General features: G+C 41.5%; 1 protein-coding gene and 1 non-coding gene across 9 annotated transcripts in view; one reads left to right on the top strand and one right to left on the bottom strand.

Annotated features, from left to right (window-relative positions):
- Positions 1-25,856, top strand: part of ERC2 (ELKS/RAB6-interacting/CAST family member 2) — a 997,915-nt gene that overhangs the window by 124,284 nt on the left and 847,775 nt on the right. The gene's annotated exons all lie outside the window — the stretch shown is intronic.
- On the bottom strand, positions 8,157-8,229 carry TRNAE-UUC (transfer RNA glutamic acid (anticodon UUC)). Its single transcript has one exon. It is a non-coding gene; the product is annotated as a tRNA-Glu (tRNA).

Genomic DNA, 25,856 nt, shown 5'->3' on the forward strand with positions numbered 1-25,856 from the left:
GGTTTCCTGCTTGGTAGAAAATTAATTGAAATAGTCATTTGACTTATGGTCTAGAGTACAGGTTTAGATTTCTTTATGTTGAATATAGAATAATGGTTTCTTCGCCTTCTTAAAATTATAATGTATTTTCTACTTAGTAGATACACAATTCTTACTTGTGTTAACAAAAAGAGGGATTCTTTTCATCATTCAGTGAATACATCTGACTTGCTTTAGAGCACTGTTCTCTTCCTTCACAATGATTTGTGATTAAAAAATAAAAAGAATCATTTTTGGAAGCTGGTTCATTTGCATGTCTTTGCCTTTCATATGTTTAAGGGGTGAATAATTGCTTTAGGACATAAACACATTCTAGTTCTTGACATTTGATGATGCTTCTGGATCTATTTGTCTGTTGGTCTCTATCTTGAATATTGTTTCCTTTATCTGACTTGTATAAACCAGGGAATTGTTTGCTAATTCAGATACACAGGTGCCAGAGGCTGCTCTGGGTAAAGCTGTGTTAATTCCAGAAGTAAATTAGCCTTTAGTAAATTCAAACTAGAAGCTTTTGCTTTGGAGGAAATGAGTTAATCATTGAATAAATCACTCTTGTAGAAATAAAGCCTATTCTATCTTGGAAATAAATTTCAATTCCTGTCTCTTGTACACTCATCATGTTTGGAATTCAGGTGTAGAGTGGGAAAGGTAGGGTGATGAGGAACTCAGATAGTTGCTGCTCTGATAGCATACGTGTATCTTGTAGTTAGGACAAATACATATAAAACAAAGGAATTTTGTATTGAAATACAATAGGGTTTCTCAAGTTGGATAATTTCTTGTTATAGGGTCTGCCCAGTGCTTTACAAGAAGTTTAGCAGCATCCCTAAACATCTAGTTTTATAAACTAGATGCCAATAGCATACCCTCCCTAGTCATGACAATCAAAATTGTCTTCAGACATTGCTACTTGTCTGCAGGAGGGCAAAACCACTGCTGGCTGAGAACCACTGATTCAGAGTATAATGCTAGTAGCAAAGGAATACGGTAGGAGCTCCTGGTGTCCAGCTGAGGAGCTGTGTGGGGAGGGCTGTGAGGCTCTGCAAATGGTTGCTAATCTTCATTGTTGAGGGAATGACCTTTTGCACATGTATGTACTATGTTTTGTAAATATTTATAGATTCTATTTTTGGAAAAAACTATAAATATATTTATTGAACTCTAAGTAGCTTTGGGTTATTTTTTATTTTATCATTCAGAAGATCCTAAAAGTACACGTGGTTATATTTAAGTGCCTGATTTGGTTTTGAGTGTGGTGTCTGGAGTCAGAATACCCAGTACTCACCACTTAATTGGGCTTCCCTGGTGGCTCAGATGGTAAAGAATCTTCCTACAATGTGGGAGACCCAGGTTCAGTGCCTGGGTCAGGAAGATCTCCTGGAGAAGGAAATGACAACCCACTCTAGTATTCTTGCCTGGACAATTCCATGAACAGAGGAACTTGGCAGGCTACAGTTCATGGGGTTGCATGGACTGAGCGACTAACAGACCACTTAATTAGCTATATGACTTTGGTTAAGTGTCTTGTCCTTTCTTTGTCTCCATGTTCCCATCTATAAAATAGAAATACTATTTGCACTTCACTTAATATATCATTTTGAGGATTAAATGAGATATTGCCTATATGGTTTCCAGTATAGTGAGTGATGCAAACAGCTGACTCATTGGAAAAGTCCGTGATGCTAGGAAAGATGGAGGGCAGAAGAAGAGGGTGCGAGAGGATGAGATGGCTGGATGGCATCACTGATGCAATGGACATGAACTTGGGCAAACTTTGAGAGATGGTGAGGGACAGAGAGATCTGGCGTGCTACAGTCCATGAGGTCACAAAGAGTCGGACATGACTGGGGGACTGCAGAGCAACAACATAGGGAGTGCTAAATTGTGATAATAAATAAATTATCTATTTATACATAAAATATAAATAAATTTAATAAATGGCACCTATTATTCTTTGTAGAGTATGCAATTTTTGGCCTTCAAATTTTGGAAACGATTAGTTTACATTTTAAATGCTATCAGATGAGAATGGAGTGGGGCAGGGGGACAGGAGAGCCTCCTTGGAAAGATTTCATAGAAGAGATTGAATTGAGAGGGATGGATGGGTTGTGAATCTAAATTTGTATATCACTCAATATCTATTTCCTTAGGCCTTGAGGGTGTAGGAGACAAGAAAGAAGGCCCAAGGGTTTCCACCTTTTGGAGACCAAATGAAAATGACCATGGTGGACAGACTCTAAGGTGGCCTCCATGACTCTTGCCTCCTAGATTCATGCCCTAATGTGATCCTCTATCTTTAAATGAAGAGGAAAGAGGGAGGACCTGTGCTTTACTCTAGTCAGTAAAGTACAGCAAAGGTGATGGTATGCATGTGATTATGTCACACAAGATCGTGATGCTTGTGTTTCAAGGAGACACTCATTCTTGCTAGATTTAAAGAAGAAAGTTGTCATATTGTCCATGCCTATGGACAGGGCTTTGTGACTAGGAGCCTAGGGTGGATATCAATCAACAATGAACTGAATGCTCCCAACAGTCACATCAGCTAGGAAATGGAATCTTCCACAGTTGAGCTTCAGAGAAGAACCCAGCCCTGGCTGACACATTGATTGCAGCTTTGCAGAGGAACCTACTTAAATACACTTGGACCCCTGACCCACAGAAACTGTGAGACAAATATGTTTCTTGAAGCTACTAAATGTGTATGATATTGTTATGTAGCAATAGATGACTCAATGAGTATGATATAGAGGCCACAGATGACTAGAAGCTCTCACCAGACAAAGACACTTTAAATTCAGTATGTCCAAGTCAGAACTTGTCATCTTCCCCCCAGTTTTATCCTGTGTTCCTTTCTTAGGGAATGTTTCCAATATCCCAGCCTCACCACAACCAAATCACACACTTTGAGGTCACCCATGACTCTTCCTAACCCCTGTCCAAATTGATCCCCAATTCCTACTGATTATCTCCCCCAAGTGTCTCTTGACTCTGTTCCCTCCTTTTCATTCCCCAATCTCAACTGTGTTTTAGGTTTCTGTATTTCCAACCTGGACAACAGTAGTAGTCTCTTGACTTACCTCCTCTTCTTCAATCTAAACCTCTGTCCAGTCTTATCTACAATTTTCTCGAGGTTTTTATTTTTTAACGCCAATCTGGACATGTAATTCCCCTAATAATGAACATTGAATGGCTTTTCATTTTCTTTGGGATAAAATGGAAAGATCTCTCCATGGCCTGTGAAGTCCTATCCCTGACACCCTCTCCAACCCTTCACTTCTTTCCTTGGTTATCCCTCCCTTCAGGAATCACATGTCACTTTTGAGCAACCTTCCTTGGCTGTTGCTCCCCTAGGCAGAGTTCCTAGAATTCCTTGGATATACTCTACTAAGGGTAGAATCAATTAACTTGTTTCTTGCCTGAAATTTTCCAGCAAATTGTGAGCTTTTTAAAGGCAGGCACTATGTCTGACTCCCCACAGTATCTTCAGCTGCTGTTGGTGAGTCAGGCTGGTAGTCAGGGTGTGGTGAATGTTTGTTGCATGCATGCATGGGTACATGAATGAATGAATGAATATGCCAGAGCTCTGACTGTGCACTAGTTCTCAGGTACTTTGCCACCTCTTCTAACAAACGTCCCCAAAATAGTTCTGCTTTTCTGAGTGTGAACCTCCTTCCTCTTCACATCTGTCACTTTAAGTGTGATTCTGCAAAATTTGGAAGAGAACACATAATGAGCTGCCTAATTTTCTGGATTGTTAGTTTTATTTTCTTTCTGTCTCTCTCTGTCTCTGAATATCTCTTTCTTTTCTTTCAAGTGATGATGCATTGCATCATTGTCCTGGGTAAACTTTTTAGGAATTTGGTCCATAAATGAGATTTTGTTGCAAAGAGAGCTGTTTCCTTTGCTTATCTTACTGCAAGTTATGTTATTTCAAATATTAAAGGAAAGAAAAAGAAATAATACAAAATGTCTGTTATTTTACATCCTCTAGTTCTGCTTTATTTTCCTTCCCTGTATTCCATCAGTTGTTTTGACAAGGGCAGTCGTTTGGCCTGTCAGAATAGCTCCTGGTTTTATCTTTCTCTGGGGATGTTTTTTCCCTCCCCTTTTAGACCAAATGCTGTAAATAATAGTGTTTTCCTCAGCTGTACACTGAGAAAAACAGTACCTACATTATGGAATTGTACTATGGAAAGACACATGTACTCATTAATTAGAGGCAGAGAGTGTAGACCTGGGCCAGGTGCTGTGCTAGAGTAAGTGGTCCCTCCTAGAGCAGCGGTAGATGCAGAGTCAGGGGCACGATGGGTACCTCGCACACTAAATAGTATCATCATTTTTCTTTTCTCTCTTCCTCTCTCCTTTTCCTCCCCAGGACAGGCTTTGGAACCAGGCAGACCTGGAATTTGATTCTGGGTATGCCCTTTCCTCACCAAGTAACCTTGGCTTTAACTCGCCGCGCCTATAACTTTATCTATAAAATGGACATAATACCCAGGTCACAGGGTAGTTGAAAGGGTTGGATAAAATAAAGCAGGTGAAGCGCTAGGCTTGGAGCCTACGTGCCTAAGCCCAAAACAAACCTGAGGTGTGACTCTAACTAGCTGTGAGAAGCATGTTATTTTGCTCCTCTAGGCTGTTTCATTGGAGAAGGCAATGGCACCCCACTCCAGTACTCTTGCCTGGAAAATCCTATGGACGAAGGGGCCTGGTGGGCTGCAGTCCATGGGGTTGCTAGGAGTCGGACACGACTGAGTGACTTCACTTTATTTTTTCACTTTCATGCATTGGAGAAGGAAATGGCAACCCACTCCAGTGTTCTTGCCTGGAGAATCCCAGGGACGGGAGCCTGGTGGGCTGCCGTCTGTGGGGTCGCACAGAGTCGGACACAACTGAAGCAACTTAGCAGCAGCAGCAGCAGGCTGTTTCATATTGGTTCTTTTCCTGTAGATCTGAGCATGTTGCCTGTTTCTGCCTTCTCTTTTACCTGCCTCCAGTCTCTTCTGGCCTTTCAACCAGTAACACTGTCTTTTTAAGGCCCACTTTGAGTGATGGGCTCATGCACTCCTTTTCATTTCTTTGACATGTCTCCCTTTGTCTTCAACATTGAGTACCTTCACCATGTGCCCTGGCATTTCACAATATATATATATATATATACATATAGCCCTTTTTTGTCCCCAAGTGCCTTTGATTTGTCTCCATGTAGAAATTTCCAAATAGAAATTTGATCAGTAAACTTTGAAAATCAAACAGGCTATTTAGAATTTTTTGTCAAAAAAGTAAGTGGACTGAAGAAACAGGAGATCTCCAAGGAGTCTTTAGGACATGGCCTTTTTGCCAACCATATGAACTCTGGAGGCATCTTAGGGCTCTTCTCTGGATCTAGGAGAGTAAGGTTTTAGATTTTAGGTGGGCTTGTTCTTATGGTAGTTGACAGTAAACACTTATGGAGGTAGAAAAAACAAGTTGGCTGCAGGAAATTGTAATGGTTTCCTTCTGTAGGTATAACTCACAGGGACATGTTGGAATAAAGAATGAGAAATTAACTTCTTCTTACCCCCTGCCCTCCCCCGCCTCCCCACCGCCCCAGCCACTATCAGCATTACTGATGTTGCTTGGTCCCCCAGCAGGTAGATTTCACATTGGTCTGTGCTATTAGACTTTATAGGCAGCAGGCATCATACTGCTTTGGAGTTTGGTCTGAGGTTGGTAAAGTGTGGCTGGGAAATGTAGCTAAGCTTTTAAAAGGGCATGATTTTTTAGTTCACATCTGATAATTATAGAGCTAGTGTGTCTTTCTCTTGCAGACTGGGTAATTGTACATGGGGGGTTTGAGAGGTAAGTGGGTGGGTGCCCTTATGTATACCCAAGTGGACGGCTTATTCAAATGATGCCTTCTTCATTTCGGAGCCTTAGGTGTTGTTGAGATGAGCAGACGGTAATTTACCACCGGATCAAGCCCTAATTTCATTGTCACCATTTTGGCATGTGTATACCAGGCTTACTCTATTTGTGTCATGTAGAACTCTAGAACAAGCTGTTCTGTAAATATTACTTAAAAAATAATGTAGCACTACCACCTTCTAAAATAAACTTTGAAAGTATTGTTTTAGAGAGCTGTTTTATTCTGTTAATTTTTTTAAATTGAATCCCAGATTTTCTGAGGGTTTAAGTTACCAGAAGATACTACTTGTTATCTTTGTTGCTTGCTTTCTTTCATTTTGGTGATAACTCTGAAAGTAACAGGGAAAAGAATCCTATTTTTGGTTTGCTGTAATAACTCAGAGCTCTGTATATAACTATTAAAAATAGTTTTTATCATCAAATGTTTGACAAAAATGGAATATGCCTAATGCATTTGGGGCTAGCATAGTGCAGTGGTAGCAAACAGGGCATGCAGGCAGGATTAGGCAAGTTTCATTTAATCTGCACAAAATGGTAAAGAGCCAGCATTAAAAAATTCAGAGCTTTCTCATAAAAAATCTTGAAAGGTATATACTTTGCAGTTCCCACTGACCCCACAGCTTCCAGTTGTCCCTGACTTTGAGGCTGAATGTAGTTTCAAAACTGCACATACACAGTGATGAGGTTGGAGTCCTGGAGTTCTTATGTGTGGCCACCGAGAATCCTTTGTCCCTCCTTCCCATGGTGGGCGCTTCGGTTTGTACCTCTGACACGAGGAAAGGAGCCCGAGTGCCTCAGTTCTGTCACTTTCTGAGACTCGTTCTTTTTGGCAGACTGGTTCTTGGGATTTTGTGATGGGCAATTAGGAGGAAAGGAATTGGGGAGGAAGACAAAAGAGACCAGAGGAGAAGCTAAGGGTGGAAAGAATTTCAGGGTGAGAGGAGACTCTCGAGGAGTCAGGAATGGGAGCAGCTGTAGTATTTGAGAGCAGCAGATGGGATTATAAGGAAAGTTCAGAATTGTGTGTCTACTTCATAGTGCTTAAGAAACAAAATTGAAGATTAGAGTTATTTTGAAATTGCTGAACTGTGTTTGTATCAGGGTTGAGTCAGGAGACAGAAACTACACTAAATATTTTAACAGAGAGAATTTAATACAAAAAAATATCAACCAGATATTGAAGAACTGAAAAGACAAGAAGAAGACACTGAGGCATCGTGGAAGTAGCAGCTGCAGGAGGCATTTGCCACTCTTGGGGTTGGGATCATTAAAATTTGGAAGCTTGGTGGAGGGGCCCTGTGGGACCAAACTCCCATCTTCAAGGTAAGGGCCGGTGCTGAGGCCTCTGAGCTCAGAAGAAGGAAGCTGAGGGCCTGGTACCCAGACCGCTGAGAGATGGTACTGCCTTGTTGGTATTATGGCATCTATGAGCTCAGGTGAGGGGTGGAGGGCTGGGACATGGACCTGAGGAGGAGGCAGGATAGAACGGCGGTCCATGAGGGACATAATGGTTCCAGAAAGACTGCTAACTAGATTCAGTCAGCAGCTACCACAGAAAGGAAGTGCAGCTTCTGGAGTGAAGAAGCAGGGCTAGGCCAGCCACAGGAACAGGAAGCCAATAGGTAATAGACAGGAAGGAACAACTCACACCTCCCTCTTCCAGCATGTAGGTTCCATCTAGTGCACTCTATGGGCACAGCCTAAGAGACAGCAGCTAACAAAGTGGAAGCATAGTTCACAAAGCCCCAGCCCTGCTGCTAAGTCGCTTCAGTCGTGTCCGACTCTGTGTGACCCCATAGACGGCAGCCCACCAGGCTCCCCCGTCCCTGGGATTCTCCAGGCAAGAACACTGGAGTGGGTTGCCATTTCCTTCTCCAATGCATGAAAGTGAAAAGTCAAAGTGAAGTCGCTCAGTCGTATCTGACTCTTAGCCCTAGCATCACAGAAATGGTATGGAAAGATGGGTTTGGAGGTGAGAGGTAGCAGCTTAAAAACGGGCTCAGTTTTTAAGTATAGAACTTTGAGACTGGACTGTGGAGGGCTTTAGAAGTGCTGCACAAAAATCCATGGTTCCAGCTTTATAAATGTAATTTAAGAGAGTTTGTTTGTTCTTGTAGTCTCCAGATTTCCATCTTGTACAATACTTACTAATTTCCAAATTAGTGATTTTTTGGGGGGGGCATGCCATGAGGCATGTGAGATCCTAGTTCCCTGACCAGTGATTGAACCTGTGACCCCTGCAGTGAAAGTGCAAAGTCCTAGCCACTGGACCATCAAGGAAGTCCCTAATTACGTATTTACTCATAATATACTTCTATGTAGTATTGTTATTAATTAAGTTTGTCCTGTAGTGAAGAAGTTTGCAAACTGTAGCTTGTGGGCCAAATACGGCTAGCTGGCTGTTTTTATAAGTCAGATTTTATTGGAATACAGCCATGCCCATTTGGTTAGCAAAAAAATTTGCAGACTTCTTCTCTAGTATAAATTTCTATTATAAATCTCTAGTATAAATTTTAGTTGTGATTTAAAATAGAAGTCCGTGATACATAGGTCTTCCCAGGTGGTGCTAGTGGTAAAGAACCTGCCTGCCAGTGCAGGAGACGTAAGAGACACAGGTTTGATCCCTGGGTCTGGATGAGCCCCTCAAGGAGGGCATGGTAACTCACTCCAGTATTTATGCTGGAGAATCCCATGGACAGAGGAGCCAGGTGGGCTCTGGTCCATAGGGTCACGAAGAGTTGGGCACAACTGAAGCAACTTAGCACGCATGACACACAAGTTTAGAAAAATAACTGACACTACAAAAACCAGACACACAGGATAAATCTTTATGTTAAAAAAAAAATGAAGGCATTGTGCAAGTGTGAGTGAGTGCCACCAAAATTTACCTTGGCTTTCTGAGAGAATGGACAAACATGCATGATTTTTTGGACCTGCTGATAAAATTGAGATATTGCCATCTTTCTTGAACAGATAATTGCTGCTTGAACAGAGTCTATCCAAATAAGACATTCCACTAGAGGCATCTTCTGAAAGAATGTTGAGTTTGAAGTCAGACCCCTGGAGACCTGGTGCCACCGTATTCATGCTGCTCTGTAACTTTGGGTGAACCAGTTAACCTTGGAAATTCATTTTCACATAGATGCCCTGAGAACTAGAATTTTCACATTTATTCTTGTAGCTCCTTGGTCAGTGTCTCCCACCCTGATACTTTTCCTGAGCTCCAGCCTGCATATAGGATGGCCTTCTAGACAGCATACTTGTCTCCCTGGTGCTTCAGACCTAACATGTCCCTGATGGACATGACTGATGACCACAGATATCTAGTGCTCCTCTATTACTGAACTATTTTGGGCTACATCAGGACGTTTGAAACTTCTCTTCCCTTTTGAAGTTAGGCACAGTCATATGTCTACTTCTAGCCGATAGGTTGTGACTGGAAGTGATGTGTCCTGTTTCTGGGCCTAAGTATTTAATTGTCAGGGTATGAATCTTTAGCACACTTTTTTCCTGCTCTTGCATCAAGCAGTGTTCCAGACGGCAGGGTATCCATCAGTCTGTGCCCCAGAAGGAGGTCTGTTGAAGCACAATAGACATGTAGCATAAATGAGAATTTTGTCCTTATGATTTCAATCACTGATATTTGGGGGTTGTCAGTTTCTATAGTTTATTTTAATCTAGCCCAATCATTACAGTGTTCGGCCGAAACTTATCTTCCTTTTCCTGTCTGCTGCTTCTCTGTTCCTGATGTCATAGGATGGCACAACTCTAAATTTACTTGCCAGAAACCTGGAAATCACATTTTTACATTCTATCTTCTCTTGCTCTCATTATCCAGTCAGTTTTCAGATCTCTTGGCTTCTATTTCCTTAATACCATTTGTAGTATACCTCTCTGTTGATTCCCAGCAGTATTGTCTTATTTCAGGATGTATAACCTCTCACCTGGACTATTATTTTTTAACTACTCACTCTTTTTTAAATCTTATTCCAGTCTACCCGCATTTCATATACATAGGAAACCTAAATTGGATCATGTCCCTTCGATTTTCAGAAATCTTCATGGATTCTGTGCCAGCCCGAGAGAAAGCAGACTCCCCAGCATGACAGGCAAGCATAGCACAGCCTTCCCAGTCTCCTTGTGTACCCTCTGTGTGTTCTGTCCTCACCGACCTCCCTGTAATGTCCTCTGCCTGGAAAAACCTTCCTTCAATCTGCCTGTCCATCTCTCTTTAAGTCCTTTAAGTTTTAGCTTAAGAGTTACTTCCTCTATAAGCCCTTTCTGAATTTCCCAGATGCACTTAGATGTTTCTTTCTTAATGTTCTCTTTGTTCTTTGTACACACTTCTTTACATAGACTAACACTTTAAATACAATTGCTTGCATGCCTGGTTCTCTTTACTAGATGGTCACTTTCTTGAGGGTAGTTTCTGAACTTTGATTCCTCTTTGGTGCAGGTAATTCACAGAATATCTAGCACTTGAATACTTGTAATTGTTGAGGAATGATTTACTTTAAAATAAGAAATAATTATTTCTATGAAATAAATATAGGGCAAAATAATTTAAGTTCAATAACAAACATTACTAAGCTACCATTATTATTCTTTTTTTAGGGGAGGATAGCATGTACCCTGGAGAAGGCAATGGCACCCCACTCCAGTACTCTTGCCTGGAAAATCCCATGGGCGGAGAAGCCTGATAGGCTGCAGTCCATGGGGTCGCTAAGAATCAGACACGACTGAGCAACTTCTCTTTCACTTTTCACTTTCATGCATTGGAGAAGGAAATGGCAACCCACTCCAGTGTTCTTGCCTGGAGAATCCCAGGGACAGGGGAGCCTGGTGGGCTGCCGTCTCTGGGGTCGCAGAGTCGGACACGACTGAAGCGACTTAGCAGCAGCAGCAGCAGCAGGAGCAGCAGCATGTACCCCACTCCAGTACTCTTGCCTAGAAAATCCCATGGATGGAGAAGCCTGGTAGGCTGCAATCCATGGGATCGCTAGAGTCGGACACGACTGAGTGACTTCATTTTGACTTTCACTTTCATGCATTGGAGAAGGAAATGGCAACCCACTCCAGTGTTATTGCCTGGGGAATCCCAGGGAAGGGGGAGCCTGGTGGGCTGCCGTCAATGGGGTCACACAGAGTCGGACACGACTGAAGTGACTTAGCAGCAGCAGCAGCAGCATGTACTTTAAGAATCGAAGACCTTATTTTTCAACACTGGTTTAGGTGACCAAAATACTTTTTAATCAATATTAGTGAAAAATCATTATTATTTTTTTTTATTGTCATGATCTTATGAAAGGATGAGGAATGTTAATGTTGGCCAGTATCACTTTTTAAAATGTTCTAGTTAGCAAGTAGAAGTTTAAAAAATATGGACACAGACATGGAGATCACATTGTAGTTTCTAAAAATATTGTTAGCAAATTCAAAAAGGGCAGCTCTTTTATAGGCATAGTGGATCTTTTTTATTTAAAATGTTACACTAAATTCTATTCCATAGATATTTTTAGTAACATAAGAAGCCAAAATGAAATGGAGAAAATGTTTCAGAGACCTCAAAAATATTTATATCCTGTGGCCCAGTGATTCTTCTTCTGGGGTAATATCCTTTTGGGTGGTTTTGCCCTTTCTGTGGGGTGAGGAGTAAATCTCCAAATAATAAAGAGAGCCAGGCTTTGAAAGCTATATGAGGTCACTTTCTTTCTCCCCTTGACCTGGCGCAAGCTACAGGCAAGTGATTCATGGCTCCCAGTTTCCCAGAAGCCAGTCAGAGCCTCCAAACTCAGTGACTTATGCTGTGTTTGCCCTACTGTGTCATAGTATTCCTAAGTGTGGGCATGCGTGTGGGGAATAGGTTCTCTAAGAGAGCAGAAGTCTTAATACTCTGATGCCTCTTTACTGTTCTCACACACTCTCCCATAAAAGTTCACTGAAGAACCTTCCAGCTGAGCTCTCTGCTACTTTCTAGACAGTTTTCTTCATGTTCTCTTTCTCTCCCCAAACCTGTAGTCTTCCTTTTTGTATAAATGCCACGTTGTTTTTGAACTAGATAACTCTTCCTCAACTCTTCAGTCCCCCAGTACCATTTTCTCTTTCACCACACAAATGATTGTTTGCACAAACCAGTCATTTCCATTTTCCTGTCTCAGTTGAATTAGAGCACCTGTGTTTTACTTCCATAGCCTCTACTGCTTTTTCTGGGCAATGTTTAGCTAGATGGTTGTTCTTCTACCTAGACTGTGAGCTCAACAAGGGTTGGGCTATACCTCTCTTTCTCAGTGTTATGTCTCCAGGCAGTGGTGGTGCTGGTGGTTTAATTGTCAAGTTATGTCCAACTCGTTTGCAACCTCATGGACTGTAGCGCACAGGCTCCTCTGTCCATGGGATTTCTCAGGCAAAAATACTGGAGTGGGTTGCCATTAATAGATATTCAATAAAAGCTACTGATGAATAATTGAATAAAACACATGAAAGGCATAACTGTTTTCAGGCTTCATTGATTTTAGAGAAAGTTAAGCTGGATCCTTGCTATGTGGTCTGGTGCTGTTAGTGGCCTTGAGGAGAATGCTTGGGCACTTTGGCTGGTATGTGTGCTTTTCATCAACACATCCCATGAGGATTTTGTTGACCCAATCATTGAAGGTGTGTTGTACATCTCTTCATGTCTGTAATAGTCACAGTGCTTAGAACTGGGAGTACATGTCTCTGTCCTTGAAACATCTAACAGATGAGTAGAATGTAAAATGTAATAACCTTTGACACATAGTAGGCACTCAGCACTGTTGAATGAATGACTCACTATCACAAGGGCACCATGGAATCAACTGATGTTCCATTAGTGAAAATGCTCCAATCCCAATTTCTTATTTACTTGGGGTTAATGATGTGAAGGAGTGGCTGGATAACAGAGAAAAATCAACTAAGGAAATAATTTAAATTATTTTAATAATCAACACATTGTACATTGATGTAAATGTTCATCTTTTATTGAAGGATGATGTTTTTCCCCTACCACTTCTTAAGATTCTGGTGTGCAGGGGCAGAGGTAGAGGAGTGGAGCTGGGAGAAGCTCCTGGCTCTTCCTTTAGAGCGATGGTGCAGGCATTTATTGGAAACAGGCATTAGGGCATTTGGTTACAGTAATTGTGAGCTTTCTCCTCAACAGACCATATGAAGGCGTGTTGCCGTCTGGCTCCCTCAGTGTGCTAATCAGGGCGGGTGAAGAAGAGGAGGAGGAGGGAAGGGCTTTTGGCCCAAACGTTGGAGGCCTGATTGTGTTCAAAGTCTCAAGTGGCCAGCTTAACCCAGGTTATTAAACATTCTGCAAGACCCTGGGTCTTCTCCTTATGTTTGTTTTCTTCATTTTTTTTTCCTTCTTGCCACTTTATCCAGGAGATATGAGCAATGAAATGATATTTATTTTGCAAATGTAAAAGGATATTTTGTTTTATGTGGTATTTGAAATATCCATTTGCCTCACTCTGTCTATTTACTCTTACAAGTCCTTGTATCACAGGCATAGCTGAGTTAGGAGCTGGGGATCATGCATTGTATTCTTTGGGGGAAAAGAATGTTAAATTTCAACAGATAAGATTATTGAAATAAGTAATCCTTTCTTCGTTGTTATTGGAGTCTTTACTCTTGCATTTGAATGTAAACAACAGAATGTGCAAAGCTAACAAAGATAAGACTTTGTAAAAGAAGAGAATTTGTTATTAAAAAACCACTTTACAATGAGAAGGAGGGCTCTTCCAGCAGCAAAGAATCTACCTGCAATGCAGGAGATATAGGAGATGTGGGATTGATCCTTGGGTCAGGAAGATCCCCTGGAGAAGGAAATGGCAACTCACTCAAGTATACTTGCCTGGGAAATCCCATGCTTAGAAGACTGGCAGGCTGTGGTCCATAGGGTCACAAAGAGTTGGAGATGACTGAAGCAGTTGCGCTTTACAATAAGAAACAGTAATTTCGACAACTCTGTCTTGTGGCCTGAGGTTTACTGTTTACTTATTTACTGAAAATTTCTGGTACACTTTCTGGAAGCCAGACACTTTAGGTTTTCTATGAGTCTTTAGTCTTTTGGAGGAGAAAGTCAAGTTATCTAAAAATGAAAATTCTATAATTTGATAATTATCTATTAAATACTTATCATGTTACAGGCTTTGGGGACACAATAACTAACAGGACAAAGCCCCTTCCTTCAAGGAGTTTACAGCCTAGTGGGGAAATTTTGGCCTTAGAATTTGTAACCAACAAAGCCTGTGGTGTGTGTAGCTCAGCAGGCTGCATAAAGGAGGTGATTACTTGGAACTTCTAACCAACAAAGCCTGTGTATGTGTGTGTGGAGGGGTATGTGTGTGTATAGCTCAGCAGGCTGCATAAAGGAGGTGGTTCCTTAAAAACAAATCAGCATAAGTCTGTTGGAGGGAGAAAGAGCATGTGGTATGAGGGGAGAAAGCTTGGTGTGGCCTGGCCTGGTAGTGCTTGTAAAGGTAGGGATGTGGTCAGCCTAGGACCTGAATGGGAACAGAGGCAAAGGGAATGGGGGCGATCAGGCAAAGACAGCTGAGGGGCTTGAACTTCATTGAAGTAAACACCCCCTTTCGTAGAGAACTTATTTTTCCTTTGTGAGCTAAGAGAGGATCCTCATGTGAGAGATCATTTCTTCATCCCATGGAAAATCTTTTCTCAGATTCTTACTGATTTTTTTCCTATTCCAGTCTATTCAGTTGTGTATTCTACTCTATTCTTCTTTCATCAATTAAGCATTGTTCTAATAAAGGCAGGATCTAGAATGCCTGGATGAGTAATCACCCTATCCTTGGCAGTACCTGGTACATACCTCACAGAAGCCTCATACTGGTTCTCCTCCAGGGTGTGAGTCCTTTGAGAGCAGTGGCGAGGGCTGCTTAACCTCTGTGTCATCATGGCGGTAAATGTGTGTTTTGAATGCTACAGAAGGGCACACTCAGGGATTTGTCATGGATCCTTCTGAAGTTTGCATTTATGAAATATGATTTTAAAAGAAAACTTACACATGCTTACCACAGTAGCTGGCACATGGAAAATGTCTAATGAATGGTAATTTTCTATCTCTTTTAATCAAAGCTGCATCACTGCATCATGCTATATCCTTGTTAAATTCTTACAGGTTTTTGCATTGCTTGGTGAATTAAAAGAAGTGATATGTGCTTTGTTATTACATTATTGTATGAATTTGTTCTCCATTCTGTGATGCCAGTAAGAAACACTGTTGGTTTAAAAATCAGGGAAAAGAAAGGGCTTGTTGCAGCATTTTAAAAATGATCTAGGATGTTTGAGGTAAAACGTCAGCCAGATTGCCCCACGCTGAGATTGCTTGGAAGACAGTTGTGTTCTGAGACGCTAGAGTAGTGTATTCCTCAAGTGGAGAAAGAGGCAGCGTGGGAGGGTCAGCACTGCAGGTTTGCAGAATGCAGAGTGTCAAACGAGCAGGTTCTATGATCATTGTTAATGCAGTCACACCCCTGCCTCCCTTTGCCACCCTGCCTCTCCAGCCAGCTTGTGGGAGTGTCTGCTTTGGTGGATCACGCTGGCTACAGAGAGCACCTTCACAAAGCTCCCAGAACGCTTTGTCCTTGAGACCTCAAACTACTTGCATGTGGTCTAGGGGTGTGTGGTGCCTTGCTTAGGAAACATAAATAGGTGGACATGAAGTTTACCTTGTATTTTCAGGAATCACAAATATATAGAAACCAAGGACTTGCAGTTAAGGATGTTTCTTTGGTAGAGCAATGTTCTGGAGGCTGAACAAATGACTCATGATTGCTAACAGGCTCCGAGAAGCTTCTTGGGCATGCCCAGTGGGATGCTGCTTGATGAAAGGTAGCTTGGTGGTCTCAGAATGATGTTTATCTACCTTGTTCTTTTAGCTTTTCTTTTCTTTTTTTTGGTAAAAGGTTGGTGAACTCTTGACACAAGCCCTTCACAGATGGTCCCCCTTCTGTGTGGCGGGTGCTCTGTTCCTAACAGATAGCTTCCTCTTTTCACGCTAACAGGAAACTGGCTCTTTGAGGATATAAAGCTCTGTACAACCTCTGCTTTTTCGAAATGGAAAGCTTGGCTCCCAGGGGCTCAGGCCCAGTGCGCTGTTTTTAATTGGCAGAAACATCCCCTAACCCAACAGTGATGCATTGTGTCTGTTCCCAGAATGACTTTCATTAGAGTTTCCGAGAGCTCTATCCTGGTGTGGACCAGTTCACTTTAGAACAGCCTTTGTAAGATGGAATAGAGTGGAGGGGGATAGAAAGGAGAGAAGGTCTCCAAGAATAGATCTCACTCTTTAAAAATAACCATGATACATTAAGTATTGATTGCAATTCTGTTTCAATTTTTAAATAACATTCAGGTCTTTAAAGATTTATATCCACTCATCTAAACTCAACTAAATAAAGTTTAAAACAAAGGAAAGAATGATCAACTTCTGGGTACCATTCAGTGTTTTAAGTTAGTTTCAGACTTTCTCCCCCTAGAAATGGGACATTTATTTTTAGGAGTTACATACTTTTGGTTTTTTTCTGTTGAAAACTGCACAGAAGTAGAACAGATCTATCTTGAGAGGAGGTCTGTCTACTTTAAGTTTTCTTGTAGGCGGCAATAGATTTTAACTTTTGTATCATATAGGGGGAAGAGGCTAATATCTATAAATGTGGCTCATTCTTGGGGATAAGCTATAAAGGAAGCTATCTGTTGAGTATTTGGAACGTCTGCTTTACGATTGAAAAAAAAAATTCCCTTGGTTGTCTTCTGGGCATGAGTTTGGTGCCACCTTGTGGGCAGTTGTCAGACTATTATATGCCGTTAAAAGAAAACTTGCCCCAAGGCAATTAATAATGCACAAAATATATGCTCTGTAAATTCAGAAAACTAAGATCATGGCATCTGGTCCCATCACTTCATGGCAAATAGATGGGGAAACAGTGGAAACAATGGCTGACTTTATTTTTCTGGGCTCCAAAATCACTGCGGATGGTGATTGCAGCCATGAAATTACAAGACGCTTACTCCTTGGAAGGAAAGTTATGACCAACCTAGACAGCATATTAAAAAGCAGAGACATTACTTTGCCGACAAAGGTCCGTCTAGTCAAGGCTATGGTTTTTCCTGTGGTCATGTATGGATGTGAGAGTTGGACTGTGAAGAAGGCTGAGTGCTGAAGAATTGATGCTTTTGAACTGTGGTGTTGGAGAAGACTCTTGAGATTCCCTTGGACTGCAAGGAGATCCAGCCAGTCCATCCTAAAGGAGATCAGTCCTGACTATTCATTGGAAGGACTGATGCTGAAGCTGAAACTCCAATACTTTGGCCACCTGATGTGAAGAGCTGACTCATTTGAAAAGACCCTGATGCTGGGAAAGATTGAGGGCAGGAGGAGAAGGGGATGACAGAGGATGAGATGGTTGGATGGCATCACTGACTCAATGGACATGAGTTTGGGTAGACTCCAGGAGTTGGTGTTGGATAGGGAGGCCTGGCATATTTCGGTTCATGGGGTCGCAAAGAGTGACTGAACTGAACTGAAAAACTAGTTAGATTAAAAAAATCCTCAAACTTCAATGATTCTCTCACTAGATTCATGCAGCTTCATCTTAGAGGCAATATTGCTACCTGATTTCAGGAAACATGTGATTCTTCTTCAGGGATTTTGATACCCTGCTGTAGTACCAGTGTCTTATTAACTGTAGAGAACACTGTTGGGGTATCTGTGTTCTTTTTTCTAAGTCTTGCATCTTCATAGTGTTTTAACATGGTTTTCATTTTTCATTTTGAGCTACGTATTAGGTATCCAACAAGATATATCTTCTTAGTGCTAGTTAATACTGTCCATATTAGAGAAAAAAACAATGAAATAAAAATAAATTACCTCAAATATAATATCAGATATGGGCAGATATGAGAAATTCTTATTAACTGATTTTAAATAAAATTTGGATGCCATATTTATATATGTTTGCCACATGATAGAATTTATATACTTTTAATTAATAAGAGAACAAATAAAGTATGCTGTTTGATGCTATTTTGCCTAAGGATACCAGTATTTCTAAAGCCCTGTGGCAGGTTCAATGATGCTGGTGATGTGATTTTTGACCCACTGTAAAACACTTCTCACAGCAGCCCTCTGAGATATCTAGAACTGATCTCCTAGTTCCTAATTTTGCCTGTAGAGGAGATAGAGTAGAAAGCACGACTGGCTCACCCTGGGTTATAAGGCCTGATAGTGGTGCTGCTGCTGCTAAGTCGCTTCAGTCGTGTCCGACTCTGTGCGACCCCATAGACAGCAGCCCACCAGGCTCCGCCATCCCTGGGATTCTCCAGGGAAGAACACTGGAGTGGGTTGCCATTTCCTTCTCCAATGCGTGAAAGTGAAAAGGGAAAGTGAAGTCGCTCAGTCGTGTCCAGCTCTTCGCGACCCCATGGACTGCAGCCTACCAGGCTCCTCCATCCATGGGATTTTCCAGGCAAGAGTACTGGAGTGGGGTGCCATTGCCTTCTCCACTGATAATGGTGGGGCAGGACTAGAACCCAGCTCTCAGGACAGCTAATCTGCTGCTTCTGTCATTAGCTGATGCTGTCCCTATTGTTCACATCATAGGGTGACAAATGCAAGAAATGAACATGTCTGTGCTGGTGGGAGTTTTAGAGAATAAGAGTGTTGGGCTACGGTGGGAGGAGCCTGGTGAGAGAGGGAGGGAGTAAGAGAGAGATTCCTGCTGGCAGATAGTGGACTTAGAAAACATCTTGTTATTTCTAAAAGGGAAATTGGACCCCATTGTTCCAATGATTAAAGCTTTTCAAAGGCTTTTCTGTCCAGATGACAAAGTCCAGAATCCTTTAAGTGGCTCTCAGCTCCTTTATGACAGCTTCCTGGGTTCTCCTGCCAACCACACGTCACTCCAGCAACACCAGACTGCTTATTACCCTTCCACTAATTCTTGTTCTTACCTTCCTCCCTTTGTTTGAACTGCCCCTCACCCATGTTGACTTGACCATCCTTTATCTTCCATTTTTCCTAAATGAATCCAAATTATTCTATTGGTCTCACTTCACAGCTGGCCTTCCCTGACCCTTCCCTCTCCTTCTCTATTCTGATTAAGGTTCACATTCCTATAGTGCTGTGCAGCTATCTGTTGGAATGTCTGTTTTCCTAATTAAACTGTGAAATCCTTAAGGGAAATTCTCACATATTATTTACTTTTGTTATTAGAATTGAGCACAAGATGGGTCTATCTTTTCTTGGCATAGCTGGGAAGGACAGAATTGAGGCTAAGTTGCAGAAATCAGGGCACCAGAGGTAGAACTAGGGATTCAAGGCTTTCAGAGCCTTTTCTGCCTTTGCTGGCTTCTGCTCCTGTTGGCCTGAGGCACTACTCTCAAGCCCTTGCCTTTTTTCTCTCCAGCCCTCAGCTATCTTTGCTTTTTCTGTCAGCCATGCCTTGTCCCCTATGCTGACACTGTTTCCTCTGCCCAGCTGGAGAAAGTGGCCTCCAGAAGGTCCAGACTTACCCTTGCAGCTTGGCTGCCTCAGGGAGGAAAGTCCTTCTCTCCCCCAGAATCCCACAGAAGTTCATCCCTTTTGTTGAGAATAACTTTGTTTTTTTAATTTTGGGGACCATGTGCAATTTTATCATATAAAATACTGTCATTTCATTATTTATTTTCCCATTCTACTGTTGATGGACATTTGGGTTATCTCCAGTTTGGGGCTATTATGAATGATATGTTACAGGAAGGGGTCCTAGCCCAGGTCCAAGAGCATACTCTGTCTAACACTTGGAAATAAATTCTCCAAGGAGACTCACGTGCTGAGAAAGCAAGAGATTTCTTTGTGAATGGGCACCTGGGCAGAGAGCAGCAGTGTAAGCGAACCTGGGGAAACTGCTCTGCCACATGACTCACAGTCTTGGGGTTAGCTTCCCGGTTGTCTGTAGCCAATCATTCTGACTCAGGGTCCTTCCTGGTGGTGTGCACATTGCTCAGCCAAGATGCATTCCAGTGAGATGGATTCTGGGAGGTTGGTAGGACACATGAACTGGTGTCTTCTCTTTCCTTTTGCCTTTTCCAAATTCTTCCAGTTGGTGGTAGCTTGTTTGTTCTGCATTCCTTGACAGGACCTCCTGTTGTAAGATACCTCATGCAAGTGGCTACTACTATCTTGCCCGGCCAGGGTGGGCAGTTTCAGTCAATGTTCCCCCTAATGATACTCCTATGAACTTTATTGTTCTTGTCTTTTGGTGGATATAGGATGTGCCTCAGTTGGGTGTACACTTAAGAGTGGAAGTACCGCAGCAAGGGTTGGGTATATCTTCACCATTTTAGTCGGTAGGCCAATTTTTCTAAACAGGTAACCAATTTATCAGCAGTGTTTTCTTTCCCTACCTCTTCTAATCCCCAGTTTTGGTGGCATTGCAGGAATCACACGGAGATGATAATTTTAACTGCCATTTATCAAGTGCTTATTCCATATGAGAAATACTTTATAAATAGCATATCAAATCATTCTCATAACAACCCTTAGGGACAAGTGAAATTGCTTTCTCCATTTTGCAGATGAGGGTCCAGAGGATTAGAGAGAGATTAGGTAACTTAGAGTCATGTAACCAGTCTCTGATAGAGCTAGAACCCAAACCTGGGATCTGAGCTCCTTAACTCTATAACCTGAGCTCTTACTTCTGTGCTGACAGGCTGGGGTTTACCTGGTAGCCAGAGTATGGGAACTGTGGTTTGGCACAGTGGACATGTGCCTTCCTGCTTGCAGATGTGGGGCATGCCTTTTGGCAGTCATTCTTTTAAAGAAAAAGCCTGTTTTCCAGGAGGAAAACACGTGGAAGAAAATACATGTATCTGGGAGCTTGAAGCACTTCTTAAGTCCCCTTTGGCTTATGCACTCACTATTAAGGCCAGGCTCAACTGGTCCTAGTGTTGAGACTTTGCCTTAAGTATCTGTCTATGCAAATTTATTTTTCTCACATTGTCATTTGACCATACCTCCCATGCTCCTATTAAAATTCTGAAGATATAAAACAGTTCATGTGTTTTTCTAGTAGGAGTTAGAGTAATAAAGATAGATGGGTTAGTATCTGGCTTTCTCTTTTTTATTGGTGATAAAATTGAAATCTTAAACATGTAGAGTAATAATGTCATATAAACATTTTCCAAGGTCTTCACACTACCCCTATTGATCTGTTCTTCTTTTTCAGCCACATACCATAGAAACTTTCTTACTTGACGACTAGTACATCTCCATTCATTACCACACCCCTGATAACTGCCAGTGGGATCTTTTAAAAAGACTCGGTCTGCTTATATTTCTTGTCATCAAGGCCCTGTGTGGTTTGGTCCCAGTCCCACACTACTCTCACCTTTTCTCTGTGTTCCACCCATACTACTTAATACTTTTCCATGTGCGAGATACTATTCTAAAAACTCCAATGTATAGAAATTATTATTCCTATTTTAAATAGGAAGCACAGAAAGGATAAGTAAACTTACTCAGGGTCACCTGGCTAACAAATGTTGGGCAGAGCTAGAACTCAGACCCAGGTCCGTTGACTCTAGAGTCCACGCTCTTACCCACAGCACTGTGCTGTCTCTTTCCTAGATTCCTCAAGTACCTTTAGTACACCTACTCCTCTCCTCAGGGATTTTGTACTTGGTGTTCTTTTATCTGAGTTCTCTCCCCTCACTCTTCCTCATCTAATTAGCATCTCTTCCCCTTTAGAACCCAGCTTCAGTGAACTGTTTTAAATTGCTTAATCTTGTTTCATTAAAAAAAAAAAATACTCAGTGCATTTTAACTATTTTAAAACTGTAAACTCCATGAGGGTTGAGGCCCACCCACTCTGTTTATCCACTGGTATCCTATGCTTGGTGTATAGCTGTAAACTTTGTGTGTTTGTTCATTCAGCAAGTGAATGAATGATTGAATGAATGGAAGGATGACTCACCGGAGGATAGAGGCAAAATTGTTTTTTATCCTCAGATATAGTTTTCAAGTAAGCCCTAACTTACGTAAACTCAACTTCTAATTATTATTTAGATGGCATTTTGGTCTGTTGCCTGATGGATTTGGATTTTTAATATGTGTTTTTACTTCTCAGTGTACTTCTCTTCAGGCACTGCCTTCTGATTTACAAGGCTCCATTAGCTTAAGGTGTTTTGCCCATGGTTTTGCATTTTATCTTATGGTTTATGGGTCATTAATAATACTTAGGCAAAATGTTCCAGTCTATATACAGTGCACACTGGAGCTGCTGCCTATCAGAATATCCCTTCAGTTTTTTTAATCATTAATGACAACAAAAATCATGATCTATTTTAGGGGAAATCATGGAAAAATTGTGCCTGACATGTATGTGTCCCATATGGGCTCTTTATGTGCTAACTGTAAAGAAGGTGGGACCTTGAGATGAAATGAGTTTTCAGTTGGTTCTTTAATTGTGAGCATCTTAAATAGTCTTACTAGCTGAATAGAGAATCTAAATCACATTTTAACTTAATGTGCTAGTATTAATGCTGCTGCTGCTAAGTTGCTTCAGTCGTGTCCGACTCTGTGTGACCCCATAGTTGGCAGCCCACCAGGCCCCCCCGTCCCTGGGATTCTCCAGGGAAGAACACTAGAGTGGGTTGTCATTTCCTTCTCCAGTGCATGAAAGTGAAAAGTGAAAGTGAAGTTGCTCAGTCGTACCTGACTCTTAGTGACCCCATGGACTGCAGCCTACCAGGCTCTTCCATTCATGGGAGTTTCCAGGCAAGAGTACTGGAGTGAGTTGCCATTGCCTTCTCCAGTATTAATGCTACCTATCAATAAATATATATTTTTTATATCCCAATCCTATAAGCTTTGCCTCACATTCAGATTTTTCATGAGAGATTTTTATTGTCAACTTTATCATCAGTATCTATCAGCTTGGCAACTTTTCAAGTGTTTTCAGCTATTTTAAGTAAGTAAGTTTATCAGGCATGGTTTTTATCTCTCAGAAACAAAGCAGTAGTTTTTTTCTATGTAATATTTCTTAAGGATTCTGATGTAATATTTCATGTTTATAGCAAAGAAATCAGGACAGTTTTGGTTTTACACAGAGATACTGAAACCAAATCAGCTTAAGGAAAATGGAAATTTATTGTCTCACGATTTCTGGAAGGGACAGAACTGAGGCCAACTTGTAGGAATGAGGTCATCAAGGCTGGAAATGGGGTTTCCAGGCTTCTAGATTACTCTTTCATTGGTTTCTGCTCCTCTTGACCTGGGCATCTTTCTGCAGCCCTTGTCTTATCTCTGTTTATCTCACAGCTGTCCTTCCCTCTTCTTGTCAGTATCCTTTTGTCCTCCTGCAGACATGGCTTTCTAATATGACTTTTCATATGGAGAATGTGGCCCCCAAATGCTCTGAGCATTTGGCCTGTGTGGTGCAGTGGGGGAAAGTGCTTTTGTCCCTCAGTATCCCCATGTTGATTTTAGGAAGGACTTTGCCCCTACTTGGTTCATAACTCCACTTCTTGAACTGTCCTTGTGTCTGGTCAGGTGGCTGTGAATGACAGGTGGCTGTGAATGACAGACAGCCTCACCTGAGTCAAGAGGAGGGAGCATGGGTTAGCCAAAGCAGAGGGGGACTGTTGCTAGAAGAAGGGGGATAAGAATATTTGAGGGAATAATGGAACCATGGCTTTCAGAGTTCACTGGATGGTTGCTCTCGAGAGTAAATAAACATTTATTTCTCTGTGTCAGGCACTTTGTGACACCTAGGGATTCAGATTAGAAACAAGTTGTTGCTGTTCAGTCACTAAGTTCTGTCCGACTTTTTGCGACCCCATGGACTGCAGCACTCAAGGCTTCCCTGTCCTTCACTATCTCCTGGAGTTCTCAACTTCATGTCCATTGAGTTGGTGATGCTATCTAACTATATCTCATCCTCTGTTGCCTTCTTCTCTTTTTGCCTTCAATCTTTCCCAGCATCAGGGTCTTTTCTAATGCGTCAGCTCTTTGTATCAGGTGGTTAAAGTATTGGAGCTTCAGCATCAGTCCTTCAGTGAATATTCAGGGTTGATTTCCTTTAGGATTGACTGGTTTGATCTCCTGGTTGTCCAAGGGACTCTCAAGAGGCTTCTCCAGTACCACAGTTCAAAAGCATCAATCCTTTGGTGCTCAGCCTTCTTTATGGTCAAACTCACATCCGTACATGACTACTGGAAGAACCACAGCTTTGACTATGTAGACCTTTGTTGACAAAGTGATGTTGCTGCTTTTTAATAAACTGTTTCTAAGTTTGTCATAGTTTTACTTCCAAGGAGCAAGCATCTTTTAATTTCATGGCTGCAATCACCATGCACAGTGATGAAAAGCCTAAGAAAATAAAATCTGTCACTGCTTCCACTTTTTCCTCATCTATTTGCCATGAAGTGATGTGACTGGATGCCATGATGTTAGTTTTTTAAATGCTGAGTTTTAAGCCAGCTTTTTCATGGTTCTAAATTACAGTCAAAGGGAGTAGTCTAAATGTAAGGAAAAGCTTCCTGGGAATGACTGGAGTTATAATTTGAAATGTGTATAATCTTATTCTAAAGCTGAAACTCCAGTACTTCAGCCACCTCATGCGAAGAGTTGACTCATTGGAAAAGACTCTAATGCTGGGAGGGATTGGGGGCAGGAGGAGAAGGGGACGACAGAGGATGAGATGGCTGGATGGCATCACTGACTCGATGGACGTGAGTCTGAGTGAACTCCGGGAGTTGGTGATGGACAGGGAGGCCTGGTGTGCTGCGATTCATGGGGTCGCAAAGAGTCGGACATGACTGAGCAACTGATCTGATCTGATCTGATCTGATAATCTTATTCTTTGTAATTTTATGTTTTGTTGTGTTTTAATGAATTGTCACTTCTCTGGGATGATTTGACTAGTATAGATGTCACAAATCAATTTCCCTTAAGGTGAACATAGATTCTGAAATTCATTCATTGAAAAAATTATCTTTCCTTCTTCTGATGGAAAATACACATTCATTTGGAAAATATGCAGTATAAAGAAGAAAATAAAAGAATAATTCTAGTACCCAAAGACAGCATTTTTGTTCATTAATTAGCATTTTGGAGTATGTCCTTAGAGTCTTTGATATGCATATATGTAAAGATAAAACAACTTATCTAATTTTTATTTTTTAGAAAAATTGGTTTAATAGCAGTAGAGTTTTGAGTCACAGTGTTTTATAGTAAGCATTTACCCATACCATAAAATATATGTGAGAGATGGGATTTTTATTATTCTCTGCTTCATCATCCACCAAATGGCTGAACCACAACTTATTTAACCATTTCTCCTGTATTCCACATTGCAGTTGTTTGCTAGACTTCGTCAACATGAGAAAACTCAAAGAATGTTCTGCAACCTAAATCACTGCCTGCATTTCAGATGCTTTCCTTGGGTCGCATTCCTAGGAATGGACTCAGGAGATCAAAGGGAAGGCACACATTTGAGTCTCTGGATCCAGATGGCCACTCTGCCCTTTGAGAGGGTGTTTCAGTTTACATTCTTACCAGCTGTAGGAGAGAGAGCGTAAGAATTTAATGGACCGTCTCTGACAATTAGCTCATGGCTCCAGTCAACTGATTTTATCCTATCTGTGAGGGGCTACTATGTGTAAACCAAGTGTGACCATGTGTTGGATACTAGAAAACATTCTGGCAGCATGAACTGAAAATTTTACCTTTTCAATGAGAAAAGAACATATGACTTTCTCCAAAGGATTAATCTCTTATTTAAAAAATACGATATTCTTACTGTTGTGCTCGAGTAAATGGAAAATGCAATGTCCATGTGCGTATGCATGCTAAGTCACTTCAGTCATGTCTGACTCTTTGCAAC

The sequence above is a fragment of the Bubalus kerabau genome, chromosome 20 (genome assembly GCF_029407905.1).
Source record: "Bubalus kerabau isolate K-KA32 ecotype Philippines breed swamp buffalo chromosome 20, PCC_UOA_SB_1v2, whole genome shotgun sequence".
Classification (NCBI taxonomy): domain Eukaryota; kingdom Metazoa; phylum Chordata; class Mammalia; order Artiodactyla; family Bovidae; genus Bubalus; species Bubalus kerabau.